Here is a 16,042-nt window from a genome sequence, read left to right as displayed (position 1 = left end):
GCTGGCAACTCTGAACAGCACAGTCAAGGTTACACTTCATTTTAGCTGTACAGAATATGATTAAATCCTACTGAGCCCGGCAGGACTTATGGAGGGGGGGGGGGGAGCTTCATTTGTGCACCCAAATAAATGAATAATGTGTGCACAAATGAACAACGAAACAGTAAACAATAATTGATGTTTTATCGGATGTGTAAGTCATGTCAAAGGTTACACAATATAGTTTAACAGGCAAACTAGCAGTAGGAACTGAAGTTACAGGTTGTCGTGGGTCAGTTAGGGAGGAGCACCCAGATTGTTGGTAGCAGACTAGCAGCTGTGTTTTGTTATTGCAATGCCCACAAACACTGAATTCATCCTTCATATCAATATTGCACATTATCACATTACATTTGTCTCCTTAACACTTATATACACTTTTTCTTATACCGTTGTGATGCTACACTGGACATTGTTTCAGCAATACTGGTCAGCTTTGGCTGCTATCAAGTGCACATAAACCACTGTGGATCTCAGTTCAGTGCAAAGTAAACAGTGTCAGACCATGTATAGTGTAATGTGTAATCTAAATGAGCTGCTTGGGGTTTAATGCAGTTTATGTATGATCTTGGACAGAGATACATGGCTATAATTCAGATTTAGCCTGTTTGTATAAGTATATTAGTACATTTAATTAGAAAATGGTGCGAAAAAAATATTTTTTCCTTCTACACCCTACACTTCTAAACCGCCCCTTTTTTCTCTCACCTTAAATTTGAATACATATTACATGGGTCAGTGGCACAAAATCTGTCATATGTAATTTTCTTTTTACTGAAGTCACCTGAAATAGTGTAACTGTACGCCGGCCTCACCCTCTTCAGTATTTTGTATCTAGGCCCTCCTGTTCAATACAAATCAGTAACTGCTGGGAATGTTTTTGAAGTCGTCCCCCAACTGCGGCCAGTGTGTCAAAGAAGGTTCAAGATTTCATTTTGCCAATATTACTGTAAAATGTGAAAATGGGATTTCAAAAGATTACACTCTTTTGAAATCCTGCAGACACAAACACACACTAGAAGCTGAGCAAAAAGACCTTCTTAGGCTAATCTGGCTTGCCATACGAATCATCCAAACCCATATCCAGTTCATACACTGTATCTGTGTATGTATTGTATGAATTCATTTGACATCAAAATGAAGAGATAAACGTTTAGAGGAAACATTGACTAAAAATGAAAAACACCTGAGAGAGAATGAAAAGCTCAATTGCTTTCGGTTTTCTTTCACCTCAAACTAGTTCGCCGCCTGAGCTGTGGAGTAAAACGAACCTTAGAAGTGTAAACTGTAATGGTTAATCGCAAATGTTGCTCTGCTGCCTTTTTTTTTGACAGCGAGCAGAGCAGAACTTTACACTGATTTCAATTTCTGTCCCTATTTGACCTATATTTAACTTTGCCTTTGTCCATTTTTAAATGTTGTTTTCATACATTATCAGGGGCTAAAATTCTGTTTTTATCACAGCTTGTAAATATAGAGACACGAACATCAGATAACTAACTGAGAGAAAGAAAAACCAACTTGACAATGACACAGTCCTGCACTAAAAGATTGCCATCCCACTCTGGTAAAACGAGGCCATTGTGATAACTCTCCCCGGAGTGCTGCGCTCGAAATAAACCGGCATTACTATATTTAAAAACACATAACTCAAAAGCCTAGTGAATCAGCTTTAAAAAGGTCACACCACTCAAGCTAAAAATGAAAGTGCTCCAACTTAAGAAAGATTTTTTTGTCATTTTGTTTTTTTTCTAATTACCTGCAGCTTTCAGCATGTCTGAGTCTAATTTTAGTGTAAAGAAATAATTTGTTCACATGGAGTCATGCTGTGTGCTGCTTCGATTGTAGATCAAGAATACTTTTAGTTGTTGTGAACTGTTAACAGTTGTCACTTTCACACCCACACAGATGAAAAGGGCCTTTGTGTTGAGTAACTGTGCATTCATCTGTGAGCCTGCATTGTCAAATTGAATATGAGCACCATCACAGAAATACACATTTCCTCAGAATTGAAGCAAAGAGAGAAATGATGTGATTTATTGCCAGAAATTGAGGGCTAGTCTTGGTTCATCCATCCACAGTTTCCCCTGCCTGCCTGCCCTCCCTCCCTCTCTTTCTTATTCCGCTGCTCAAAGCCAAAGAATCGATTTTCTGTAACTTGTGGTTGTGTTTTATTTTAATGATCCATGAATTCTGTTCCTGAGATGAGAGGAACTGGCATTAAAGAGCCAGCGATGTCTTGTTTTTCGCTTGTGTAACGGGGAGGGAGAGTTGCTTAAAGCCGCTTTTAATGAATAATAGAAAATGTTTCATGGAGGTGGAGAGGAAAAGAATTCCAGTGCCGCTCCAGTGGGAAAATAGAAGTTGAACTGGAGAAGCAGTGGATGTGTAAATGAAAGAATTTGCAGAGTTTGTCTGCTTTGCTCCTGGGTGGTTTGGGGTGAATGTCGACGGAGAGGCAATAAGATGTGCAGGGAAGATGGGGTTGTCAGAGAGGGTTTCAAAGAGCAGGTTTCGTATTTCTCTAATCTGTATTTGAAAGGATGCCTTGCAGAGGTAATCTCAGGAGAAACATTTTGGATATGTCACTAACAATCACATGCCAGTCAAGGCTAAAAGGTGTATGTGACACAGCAGCACCACCTATTCCGTTGGTCACATAATTTCAGTGTCAATTTAGCTGTGAAAATTTGTGATACTTAATAATATGATGCTCTCAGTATTATTGAATACTGTGTGCCCCTTTATTAGGGCTGTTACTTTTTCAAAAAAAAATCTGGTTTGAATGAATGAGAACTAACGCCTAATTTGTGACATTGAAAAATAGGTGTTTTGTTCATTCATTGCGACTGCCTCAGTGTGCAACAAGCTAACATGTGACTTGTTGTTGTGTTAATGTTTAAACGTCAGAAAACAGCCTTTCCATCTATGGTGTTGAATCCAAAATGATTGCACTTCTCAGAGTTTGTTGTCATGATTATCCGTTCAGCCTGGCTCACTGCTTTTCTCTGTTTTGCGTTAACAAAGAGAATAACTATAGTCTAATTTACTACGGCAAATGTCTAGATTTTTTTTAAATAGTAATACTCAGCTAGGCACTGTAGTTTTAAGCAAACATTAAAACAGGAGGAAATAGTGCATTTTCAGCTGCAAATTAATCCACACTTAGTACTCAATTAAGTATTGGGGGCAGCAGGACGGTGTGTGTGGGATTGAGTCAGAATAAACTACAGTGTGTGTTCATGGTGATGAAGGAACATGTCACCCAGTGCAACAGTGTGACATGTGACACTGATGTGATATTTAAAAGTTTTTGGACAACAATAGAGCTCTATGGCACAGATGAAAATTCATGTAATCCACAGCACTCTCAGTTTGTGAATGCTCTTCATAGTGCTGGTGTCCCAAGGGCAGAACAGTGAGTGGTAAATTAAACAGTGGGTCTATCTAAACTACATGCTGTAGTTTAGGTATTTATAAAGTCACTAATTTCATTATGGACAATTAAATGAGATTACACCACTTCCTGTTTACATGCATCCACCGCTGTGGACAGTGGAGACAGTTGTTACAAAAGGTTTATATGCCGCTACTTTTGAGGGGAGCTTCTACTGATCCCATTCACATCCATGAATTGAGATAAACCTCAGTAATCTCATCAGTCAACATAATTTCAAACTGCACACAACGACTCAAAAGGCATTCATGAGTCTGGAAAATATTACGATTCCCCCCAATATCAAATCCCTTTAAAGCGTTTTCAGAATCATTTTGATGAATTTTAATTTAGAACTCAGATTTACTACACTCTAAAACCCAAAGAAACAGAGCCCAGCTCTCCCGGCTCAAGTTAATCAAAAAATCCATCCCTTTCACATTGTGTGATCAAAGTTGGCCCTCTTCTTTCACGGGCACTTTTGAGGTCCCCTGACCCTGCCCCTCGGTTGCTCTTCAGGGGGAAAAACACTTAACAAACACAGGATCTCTTTTAAAAAGGCCCGCCACATTGTCACATTGTCATGTTGATAGCCTAGGGGTCCTGGCATAAAGAGCCATTGAGGAGGGGGACCTGAAAGCAAGCTTTCCCCCTCCACTGCCCTGAATGAGAAAGGTTCTTTCACCTCGGGCTGGGTATGGGAGAGGTGAGGAGGAGAAGGAGACAAAGGGGGAGGATGGTGGAGGTGGAGATTTTAGGAGAGCGAAGAGATTGAGGATGTGGAGGACAGGAGGGGAGGGAGTAGTTTAGGAGGTCAGTGGAGTGGAGAGTTGCACGGAGTCTCCCTGGTCCGCAGCACTGACCTGTGATAGCTGGGAAACACACACCATGTCTTCTCTGCACCAATCGTTACCCACTTATTAGAGCTTTTCATTACTTTCCTTGAGTCACTTTTAGTTAACAGCACAGGGCTGGGCAGTCTGACTTATGGTTTCAATACTGCAGACCCATGATATAAATCACTTTACAGAACTTTTCCTTGTCATTTCAATAGACTGTGATTTAAATGCAGCACAAGTCTCTAGGATACAAATTATTTATTTACAACCTGAAGTTAAAGTAATTTTCCATGAATTATTAATATACTGACAGTGGTTGGGGAGGCAGAGTTTCAGACATGGTGGAAGGTAAGGGCTTATCACACTGCACAGCTAATGCCGTGCATGTGTGTGCGTGCTGTTTGCTGCACTTTCTCACGACAAATGCAGTATAGCTACAGTTTTGAGCTAAATAGTTGTGTTAGAAATGTTTGGATGTTAGCTGTCTTCGCTGGCCCACTCAGTTCAGAGTAACCAGATTTGACCTCGGGCCGGGCCATCTTATATTCAGTCTGATCAAGTAGGGTAGGATCTTGTTTTTTGAGGAGAGACAGAAAAGTGTAAATTGTGAAGTGTAGGAAAAATGATGTGTTGCAGCTCTTTTTGATCGCGGTGCTTGTTAGTTTTTGGAGCATCATGTTGCTGTCAGTCTCTCACTAACTGGGTCTGTTCGGGTTGGGACATTTTGGATCAGGTCTATTTATCTTTGGGTCTATTCGAATCGAGTTTGGCTGTCCTCAGGTCCCTTTCGCTTTGGGTATATTTTAAAAAGATTTAATTTATGCATGGGTTTGGGTAGCTTATCCACAGGTCTCTTTATAGATCGGGTTCAAACCATTCCACCAGTGTGACTGTTTATACCTGCTTACACTCTTGCTACAAGCGTCAGCAGATTTAACACACCACTTTTGGCCTAGCCACAAAGCATCAAGTACCAGCTGGTGTACAAGTGGTTCAAAATTATCAAAAGACATCTGTTGCTGCCAGAACTACTGACTAATAAAGGCGCTGTAAGGCAAAATTATAATAATGTCTATTATCACAACTTGACCAGAATGTTTTTTGTAAAGCTGTGTTTTTTGTGATTTCCCTCAAGATATTTCTGCGCTGCTACAATCAGAGAGGAAGTTACATCCTTTCCAAGATGCTCACCAAACTGTCTTTACTCTTTTGGAAAAGCTACATTGTGTCCACTATTCTGTTTAGGAATCTAAACTGTTGATCCAAACTTCCAAGTATAGAACATTGCAAGTTACTTGCATGATTTGTTTTGTCAAGCTCTGAGAAAGAAGCAATGTTTTCCTCTATCATCACACACTGTCTGCTACCGTGTGACCCCGACAACCTCCACTGAACCACTGACCAGATGTCCATCCTCTGACTGACCATTACTCAAGAACGACCATCCTGCCGATTCACTCAATTCAAAATCACTAGCCCTTAAAAGAGCTCCCCATTCACTACAGCCACCATATGCCTAATGTCTTCCTCCTGACGATTTGTTTGTGTCAAGGCCAGTGAAGAGCTTGGGTATGTCTCGCATGTGTCAGCCATGTCCCCTTCCTCTTAAGAGATGTAATTAAGTGTTAGAGGAGCTTCAGAGATGATCTCTGTGACAAAAGACTCTGAGGGAACTTGGCTGTCACCACCATGTATACGTGACAAGCTGTGATCAGCGCCGAAGATCATCTTTCTCGAGAGGGCTGGACGAGAAGAGAGAGAGGAGGACAGGTGATTCTGACAGGCCAAACAGAGAGGTCAAGGGTCGGGTTTGAAGTATTGGCCAGCGGGGAAGCTGATCTGGCTAAGATCCTGTCACTATCTTCATTTGAGACGAGCGGTCTGCTTCCCTTCTCGTCTTGGTGCAGCACCCCGGAGGTCCCTCCCTTCCCTGCCATTCAGAACTCAAATGAGCGAAGGTTAGGTATCAGAGCAATTACCAGCTGAAATTAAAAACTGTGAGTGAACTCAGAAGGGTAGGTCCGTGTTTACTCAACTGAAAAGATGTATGATAGGGCAAAGGATTGACGGGAACGTGAGCTGCACTGTGTCGGCACACCACCTTCACTGTGGAGGCTGCAGTTTTATGTCAAAACAGGGGGAAATAAAGAATTTGACTTAAAAGACTCTCCAGCCATCTTGAGTGTGTCTTTGGCATATGCTTTGGTCCGAGGGGAATGAGATTTACTCCTGCGACTCTTTCATCTCCCTCCTCTTTCTTCTTGCGCCCGCTTTTCTCCCACAGCGTGCACAGAGAAGGCATGGCGGCGTGTGCGTGTGAGCGAGTGTGTGTGATTCACAGCATGGGAAAAAGAGCACTCCTGAGAAACTACAAACAGGAAGAGAGACACATCCATCACAAGCACGCACCCCCCTCCTCCTGCCGCCAAACACACACACAGTTCACAATTCACTCTCCTTGCTTGCCACTGTTCCCCACTGTAACAATGGATGTTTCCTGGAGACTGGGGTCAGGGTGACGTCGTGAGCAACGAGCCATCGGTGTGGAAAGCTCAAGAACTGGCAAATAGGAAGGAGCCAAGGTCTTACTCAACATCCAGCCGTCACTCAAAGAGCATTTCTTGAGAGGTCCACACAACAAGAAAACTGCTTTCACATTCATCCACCGTTTCCTCACTCAACACTCATCATCTTAGCATTACGCAAACATTTCACAAGGGAAGGTGCAACTCTCTGGTTTGCTGCTTCTGAATACAGCATGACTCAGTTTAATCAGCAGCGATTTCTATCTATTCACAGGTCGGAACAGCTACACCTCTCAGATATGGACTTTCTGGCTTCTGTTCAAGAATCACTTTATCTTGACTGGTATGGGTAATACATTCACTCTCAGGTCAGAAGGAGGGGTAATTATTCGTTCCGAGATGAAAGCATCAAACACTGAAGGCTTCAGACTCCCTCTATTAGTTTGATATCTTTAGAGCAACAACAAGTACATCAGAGTGAAGGAGGTGTTGTGCCCTTCAGGCTTTGTCAGGTTTGTGCCTCTCGTTGTCAGTCTAGCTCTTATATACATCAGCTTTACGTGAAGAAGCTGCTCTATCATTCTCACAAAGCACAGAATGAATAGATGACTTTGCCACCTTGCGTTGATCCACCCGCTCCCTCCAGTCTTTTAGACATGATTCTGGAGGGACTGCATGAGTTCAGGGCAGATGTGTTTGTGTGCCACCTCTCAGCACTGTGAGAAAGTTGTTATTGAAAGCTAGAGGATCTATGTGTGTATGCAAAGGCCGCAAAAAACCAAGCCCCCACAGTCTTTTCAATGAGCACACGTTCCCCTCACTTTTCAAAAGCCTATCTTTGTCCCCTCCACATAGTTTCAGGTTTAAATACCTCACAAAAATCTCTCAAAACCTACCACGGTCCTTCCTTGTTGATGGAGGTTCATAGGGCCATATGCAGCATAAGAAGAAGACTGCGGACACAACTCAGGGCTGAAACGTACCCATGTGTTTTCGGTCAAAAAACATTTACTAATGCAAAGTGCTCTTGCAACAGAGGTAACCATCAGTTGACCAGTAATGTTTGAAAAACCAGGTCGTTTAGAAACACTTACTGTTGTTCTGAAAGTATTTCAAGAATCCTCAAAGACTCTTCTAACCATCTGTATTAAAAAAATATTTTTAACCTGTTTCACAAGTTGTGCCTCTGTTTCCAAATCAAAAGAAAGATGGCAGCCTGCTGTAGTTAGCAGTGAGATCATTCCTCATAGTATTATAAACCTCTGTGCAGTGTGTCAGTATTTGGTAAGCTACACTGGTACCGAAAACAATGCACCCCACCGATGCATCTGACAAATAAATAATTTCCTCTCCGTTTTAGCCCTCATTCCACACTAAAATGGCATTCTTCTCATCAGAAAGCAGAGCTTTTGGAAAACAGTCTCAGGGCCTTAGCCAGGATTTCATAAATACAGAGGTCATGAGTCCACGTGCACACAGTTGTTGGCTGTACTGGAAGTACTACACAAGTACTGGAATCAGGCTAATATCCACCACGTGTACGTTTATTTAACTGTAGAATACACGCTCCCCATAAGTTGCTAAAACACCCTAATTCCCAGAAGAATTACTTTGGACATGACCTTGGTGTCCCTAAATGGTATCTACACTGTGAAAATCAGAAAATCCTAGCCTGGCATTGTAGTGTAGATGAGAAAACCTGAGCTTTTAGGAAACAATGACATAAGCCTGCTCAGTGACATTCAGGGGATGTGTTAAGTGGAGTTAAGATGCCAACACTTTGCCTGTGATTACTCATTTTAAAATTCAAAATAGCTGATCACAAACTACAGCCATTAACCTATATTTACGTTGACGACTGTGTGAAATAGTGATTTGACTGATGTCTCAGCACTGTAGCGCAGGAAATACTGTTTGCCTGGTTAACAGGTAGTATTATTAACCATGATAATTTATGAATGTTGAGTTGTCTGCCGTTTCAATGCGAATAAGGATCTTTACGGAAAATTACCTTCACACACACCAGTGTGGATGCAAATCGTTTTCACACATAAACAATATTTTCAGATTTAGCTGACTTAGTGTGGACGTAGTCTCAGTCACAGCTGTGCAGGTCCCAGAGTGACAATATAGGGTGTGGATACGTGTGTGTGTGTGTGTGTGTGTGTGTGTGCGTGTGGAGATGGAGGAAAAGGATCGAGGGTGTGACAGGGCTGCTTTTTTTTTTTTTGGCTGTTTAGCTGATTCCTTCATAGATTCCTTCCTCCTTTTGGAAGGCATGGAGGATGGGGTTAGGCTAATTTCGCAGTGTGTTTGTCAGGCTTGGTTGTTGCTGGGATGGTGATCAGGGACTGACTGAGACTCTTGTCAGGGCACCTCACATACTGCCAGCAGAAATCAATACTTCCCATGTCCTCATCTCTCTTGTTTCTCACTAATACATTAGGCCTGGGTGTATTAGGGACAGTTAGCATAAAGGGATGTTTTTAATCAGAAAGGTATTGAAATTATTGATTCAAAGTGATTGGGTGGCATCATTGGATTGTGTGGGAGAAAGAGATCTCTGACTGACCATTCAGCCTAGCAAATCAGTATTTCACTCATAGTGTCGCAACCTTTCATTTTCTTATTTTCAATAAACACTACAGGCTGACATCACCAGTAAAACAAAAAGCTAAACTTTACAGCGGAAGCTGTAACCTTTTACCAGACATTTTCGTATTCTTAGCATTCACAGACTGCTGGTGCTATGAAAGGTTACTTGAATATGAACATATGTGTTGATAAAACAAATTGTCCAATACTTCGTTTGGTTTATGACCAAATACTTGCAAAACTAATGACATTCCCATCAGACTCAGCTGTACTTTCTGTTTTGGCTAATTAGCAAATGTTAGTATGCTAACATCACATGCTAAACTAAGATGGTGAACATGGTAAACATTATACCAACACCAGCATGTTAGCATCGTGATTGTGAGCATGTTAGCATGCTGACATTAGCATTTAGCTCAAAGCACCACTGTGCCTAAGGACCGTGTTGTACTAGAAAAGAACTAGTTCGTACAATGTGTTGTCTGATCATGTCAGGAATCAAAAGTGTTTATAGATGTTCTAAATGGCCTTACTCGAAGGTAGAGTAAAAGCTAACTGTCAGGGGGAGACGTGGCGCACTTTTTCAAACAGTCTCTCCTGGAAAACATTCACAGTGCTGTTGTACACACAAGTGCCAGAAATTGTTGAGTAACGAATGAAAAAAGAGAGCTAAAGAATGAAGTTCAATGATTAAATCTACAGCATATGCTCACTAATTAACCCTGATTAAGAAGTTTAAACTACTGTTAGTTGCCAGTTGTTGTAAATGTTAGACTTAAAATCACAGCATATCCCATGATGTCAATTCATTGTAATTTTTGTACCAGTGTTGTGGATTTTCACAATTACACAAAAATTTGAATTAGAATTGCCTACATCAATGCAACTAACCTTCTTTGTGACCCCCAAGAATTATTTTTTCACCTCTTCCTGTGTTAACAGGACTGCACTCTGCAAAAGCAGCGTGTGCTTGTTGCCAATTTGAATATACAGCATCATCATTCCATCAATCCATAAAGATTCCCATCAGGGGTTAAATGTGGTTACAAAGAGCCTCTAGCTCTCCCCCGCCCTCTCCTCTCACCCCCACCTTCCCTGCCACCTTACCCATCATCCCCCATCCAGTTTGGTGACTGATGTCCTGATTAAACAGAGAGGGTGATTGATCCATCATATCCATCACTCTGCCTGTCTGTGGCACAGTATGGTGTCATCCCTTTACTCTTTTGTGCAGAATTCCAACCTTTGTATGGCACACGTGTTTATGTATGTGTGCATACGTGTGTTCCCAGCTTTGTGTGTGCAAAGCACTCTCTTTTCACATGTGAGAGTGTGACAAATCTAATTTGGTCATCATCGTCAGTGGTAATCTAATTTCTTATGCATATGTGTTTAAGTGTTTGGGGACACCATATGTTCATTGTGTGAGTACAAGTGAAGTTGGGGGATTGTGAGATTTTGTGTCCACGTGTCAAACACAGTCTAAGATGACACCTGGCCTAAACAGACTCTCCCTCTTTCTGCGTTTCCCCCCTCATCCATCTCACTGACAGTGGCAGAAACAGTAGCCTCCCCGAGCGCTCCTACAGGGCCCTCAGCTAACAGTAGGAGGCCATGCCTGCTATGTATGGAGGCCTTGTCCACTGGAGGAAACCTGTTCACAGTCTGGTTAACTTGTTGAGGACACCCTACCGTCACTGGGTTGACCTCTATATGGGCATGAATTGAGCTACCAGGTACCAAACCCATTTGTCTACTGGATATTTTGACACCTATTCATGGCCTTTCACCCTTTTTCAGAGCTGTAAATGATACTCTGACTTATCTGCTGCTACCTGCCCATTTGCACTATTGTATATTGTATACTGCATATTCTGGACGTTTTTAATAGTGTGCTGTGTTATGTGCATTGTATGTAGCCTACCTTTGTTATACTTTGGGAGAAGCCAAAGACAAATTTCCACCAAAGTGGACAATAAAATCAATCTAATCTAATCTAATACAAGTGAGAAAAAAGGTGCTTGTGGAAAGCAGGTATGTTGAAGGTTAAGGGCAGGATCCAAAACAGACATGGACAGTGGACATACACACTGTTCTGTTAATAGTATTTTGTGTGTCTGCACACACAGACTTGTTCACACATGTTTATCGGCATGTCATAAATTTTGGGCTTCGCATGGGTGGTCCACATGGACCCTCGTTGATATGGGCAGATGATGACATTTACGTCATGAGACCCTCATGGCCACGCGGATGCAGAAAGTATGATTTGGACTTTACCCAGAAGGTTTTTCTGACAGACTGTACATTATGATTTCAAAGCACACTGTGGTATTAACTGCCTGCCAATATCAGATGATGAATGCTCACATATTAATCATGTACTTAGCATGGTGTCAGCATGCTAACATGTTAACAATTACATTGCTAACATGCTGATAACAGGTATAATGTTTACCGTGTTCATCATGTTAGTTTAGCATGTTAGCATGCTAACATTTGCTAAGTAGTACTTAATTAGGGTTGCCAGCCGTCCTGTAAAATATGGAATCGTCCCATAAAATATGGATAATTGGAAACTGAAAGCCGTGTTCCATATTGAACTGATACGGGATGTGCTTAGTTACGTATCTTCGAGAATCAATTAAGTGCAAGTCTATGGAAGAGAAATGTTAGAGGTTAGACTATTAAGACAGGGTGATTGGGCGGAAAATTCCCAGTGGCTTGGCAAGCTGATTGGGCTGGACTGTGAGGCAAGTGCAAAAAATGTTAAATGAAATGGGTAAATCAAAGAGAAAACAACACATGGCAGCTACGATCCCTCAGAACTGTAGACTGTCATTATATATAGGCTACATCCACACTACTACATTTTCATTTTAAAACGCACAAGTTTTGCTACGTTTACAAATAGCGTTCACACTACTCCAGCGTTTTCGAGCCCCTAAAAAGGATACGTTTGGAAACGCTGCTGGCCCCGTTTTCGTGTGAGAACTCTGGGGTTTAGTTTTAGTCTGGACAGGCAAAAACAGAGGCTTTTGGAAATGATGACGCAGACACCCGCATTCGCGGGCAACAACAAAAACTAGCACACGTGGATGTAATTACAAAAAGGTACCCCGCACGTTGTATTACCTGAGTGACAAGAGAAGACTCTGGAAAACTGATAACATGAATGCGTTTGGACTATCCCATCGACTATCCTGACAAGTTTTTTCAGTTATCATCCGATAAGTCTGTGAGACCATCATCATGTTCCTGGGTCCAGACTACATCAAAACACTGAGTACAGAGCCCAAAGTGAAGGATCTTGTAGTCAACTTCTAGCAAACACACGGTAAAGTTATGCCACAATGTGAATCCACAGACTACATCAACAGAAACATTCTTTGTATGTATAAGGTTGTGTCATGTACGATGTTGTCCATAATGCACATAATAATCCATAATGCATGTGCCATTTTGCACATGTTATTTAGCATTAGCCTTCTGCTGTAAAGCAAATATAATTCAAATGCAGTTTAAAGAATAGCCCAACTAAGAGAGTACATGTGTAACGTTATGTAGGCTATAAGCATCGGCTAATGTGAACTCGGAGTATGTGTTGTGATATTGTGGAGTATTTGAGTTTGTACATTGACTCAATGGATGTTATATTTTCTATATTTACAAAGACACAAAAAGACTTGAAAAATACAATGATGGAAAACAGACAAACAAAATGCTATTGACAATGTTTTGATAAAAACAGCATTATCCGGGAGGAAAAGTGGCAAGGAAAAGTAACGGAATGATAGTGACAGCAATAATAATGATAATAATGGTAATAAGACTAATAATAACAACTGTAGTAGCAGTTGTCGAGCAGGAACACGGGGGCAGCAGGTGGCCTGCAACCACAGATCCAGACTCTGCAGCTCCGGAGGCAGAAATACCTGCTGAAAGCGACAGAAGGAGAGAGGAGAGAAACGAGAAAGCACAAAACTACGGGAGAGAGATGTCGAGTTAGTATCATGCAATAATTGGATAAAAATGCAGACAGATGGAGAGGGAGAGGAGGAGAGAGGAAAGATGTGCATCATGGGAAGTCTTCCAGCAGTCTAGGCCTATAGCAGCATAACTAAGTGATGGTTCAGGGCTCACCTGAGCCAGCCCTAACTATAAGCTTTATCAAAGAGGAAAGTCTTAAGCCTACTCTTAAATGTGGAGATGGTGTCTGCCTCCCGAGCCCAAACTGGGACCTGGTTCCACAGGAGAGGAGCTTGATTATACACTAATGAAAACATAAATATTTTATTCCATTTCTGCCAGTTGCTCCTCCAAAATGTTACACACTGGACCTTTAACACGTACTGGCTGATTACCACTTACTTTGGTGGTTTATTCAACATGTTATTAATGATGTGTCATGTTTCAGATACTGTAGATATCCATCCTGTCTGTCTTCAGAATCAGCAGCTGTCAGTATGTCCTCTGTGCACAGCATTTGTTTTTATCTCTTCACCTCCACAAGTCCATAGTGGGTTAGTTGCTGCTCTCTCCGCACAAGGGTACACCCCGAGATTCTGTTTCAACAAAACTAAAAAACACCGGATTTATAGGCAAAAAGCCCCCAGGCAGCGTAAAGACTAGTGTAAATTCTGAATAAATGTGCCTGTGGAGATACAGATAACATGCAGCCTCACTCTTACTCTCTGGATGCTTTTCATATAGCCTATTTTAGTTGGTTTTGGACTATTTAAAGTGAAGAAATTTGCTATTTTGTTATTTTCTGCACCACTACTTTGCTATGGCCAGTTAGTTTGATGTAATTTTGTCTCCACCACTTTCTTTAGATCTAAACAAAATCTAAAGGCAAACTAAGATTTGTCAGTGGGTGACACTGGTTTAGTGGAGGAGTGGAGGAGACTGAATAAAGAGAGGGACGGAGCATATTCAATTAAATTCAATTTTATTTATATAGCGCCAATTCATAACAGAAGTTATCTCATTGCACTTTTCCTATAGAGCAGGTCTAGACCGTACTCCGTAATATTAAATAGCATATAAAAAGAAGTGGGAGCAAACTTGGGTCAAATAATGTTTGGTGTGTTTGCATCATTATGAACCTGTCTGGGGTGCCAAAAGGGGTGGGGTTTCTGAAAAAAGAAGACAATGCAAGTGCCAAGCATTGAGACAATTACAGGAAAACAATTGAAAATCATTTTGGCAGTTTTGCAACACACAAATTGTCCTAATGCTGTACTCCCCATTCATCTGGTACTCCCAGCAGGTTAAAAAATGTTAAGAATAATTTGATCATTATGTATGTGACCCTGGTGTGTTTGGAGAACATGGGTGGAGAGAAAGTCCTGTTCCATAAGAGTGCAGAGTGATGTGCAGGAGGACAGGGACAAATGGAGAAAAGGAGCTTTGCAAGCTTTGAGAACTTTCAGCACAACAAGATGTGGTGTCTTTAAGTATGTGTAGTAATCATTCAAAGTTCACAGTGAAGATGTTTTCTCAAGCCTTTGTTTGGACAGATCTCAGTTTGATCTTAATTATCATATCAGTAGCATGCAGCTAAAGCATTTTCATTTTCAAAGTCCCTCCCTGCAGCAGGAGACAGATCAGCAGGGTTGATACCAGGAGACCCAGAGGGTTGCTAACTTCAGAACATGAAAGACAACCTATTCTTTTATCCAGACAATAGAGGTGGATGGGCCCCCGCCCTAATTCACATTCAATATGGAGCTAGCTGCTCCTGCAAGAGGTGGCTTCTCTTATCAAACTCTCTGGTGAAACACTCGCTCCCTCTCCAGGGTGCAACTAAACTGAGCTGACCCTTGACTCAGAATGTAAAACCTTCTAAACCCCTGGTCATATATGTGGCCCATCCTGGTCTTGTAAAGATTGTTAATTGGAGGAGGAAAGGGAAAGTTAAGATCTGTAGTAGTCATAGTACTCTAGAGAATTGCTAGCCGGATATGTTGATGTTGGGGATAGTAAATTAATTCTTGTGTTTGCAAAACTTCAAAGTTGTCCATGTCACTCTTGTATAAAAGTCTTGAGGGATAGGTGCACTTAGGGTAAAAGAAAAAAACCTGCACACTCTGACAACCAGAACATTTAATTTAATGTTTTGATCCAACGAGGATCTCCCTTAGGTCAACACACTTTTTCCTTAGGTTTGCAAAACTGACATTTAGGAGATCTTCAATTAAGTCAAACTTTTTTTGGAACAATAAGTACATTTCCATCCACCTGTTTTTATACGCATTTTCAATTTGCACATAAAAATGGCTGAGGTAGAAAAGTAGGTGTAATGATAAAAACATAATGCAACAATGCACGATGGAAATAGACTAAATGAAGAAAATCATAACTTATATGAAGCATGTGATTTAAACATCCACTGAATAGCAGCAGAAGAAAACATCAGATGTGTGTGGAGCGATGAGGAGACTGTAACCTTCCTCAAATTAATACATGAAACAAACAGAAATGCCATACTTCCATCACGTTTTCTACATGGTTTTCCATTGTTAGAGGTTTGACTGGAGCTCTTTTAATTACATCATCTCACTGCACCCTCTTCTTCTGGACAATTAGCATCACAAACTGTTTTG

The sequence above is a fragment of the Siniperca chuatsi genome, linkage group LG12 (assembly GCF_020085105.1).
Source record: "Siniperca chuatsi isolate FFG_IHB_CAS linkage group LG12, ASM2008510v1, whole genome shotgun sequence".
NCBI lineage: Eukaryota > Metazoa > Chordata > Actinopteri > Centrarchiformes > Sinipercidae > Siniperca > Siniperca chuatsi.
Note: the sequence above shows the minus strand (reverse complement) of the source record.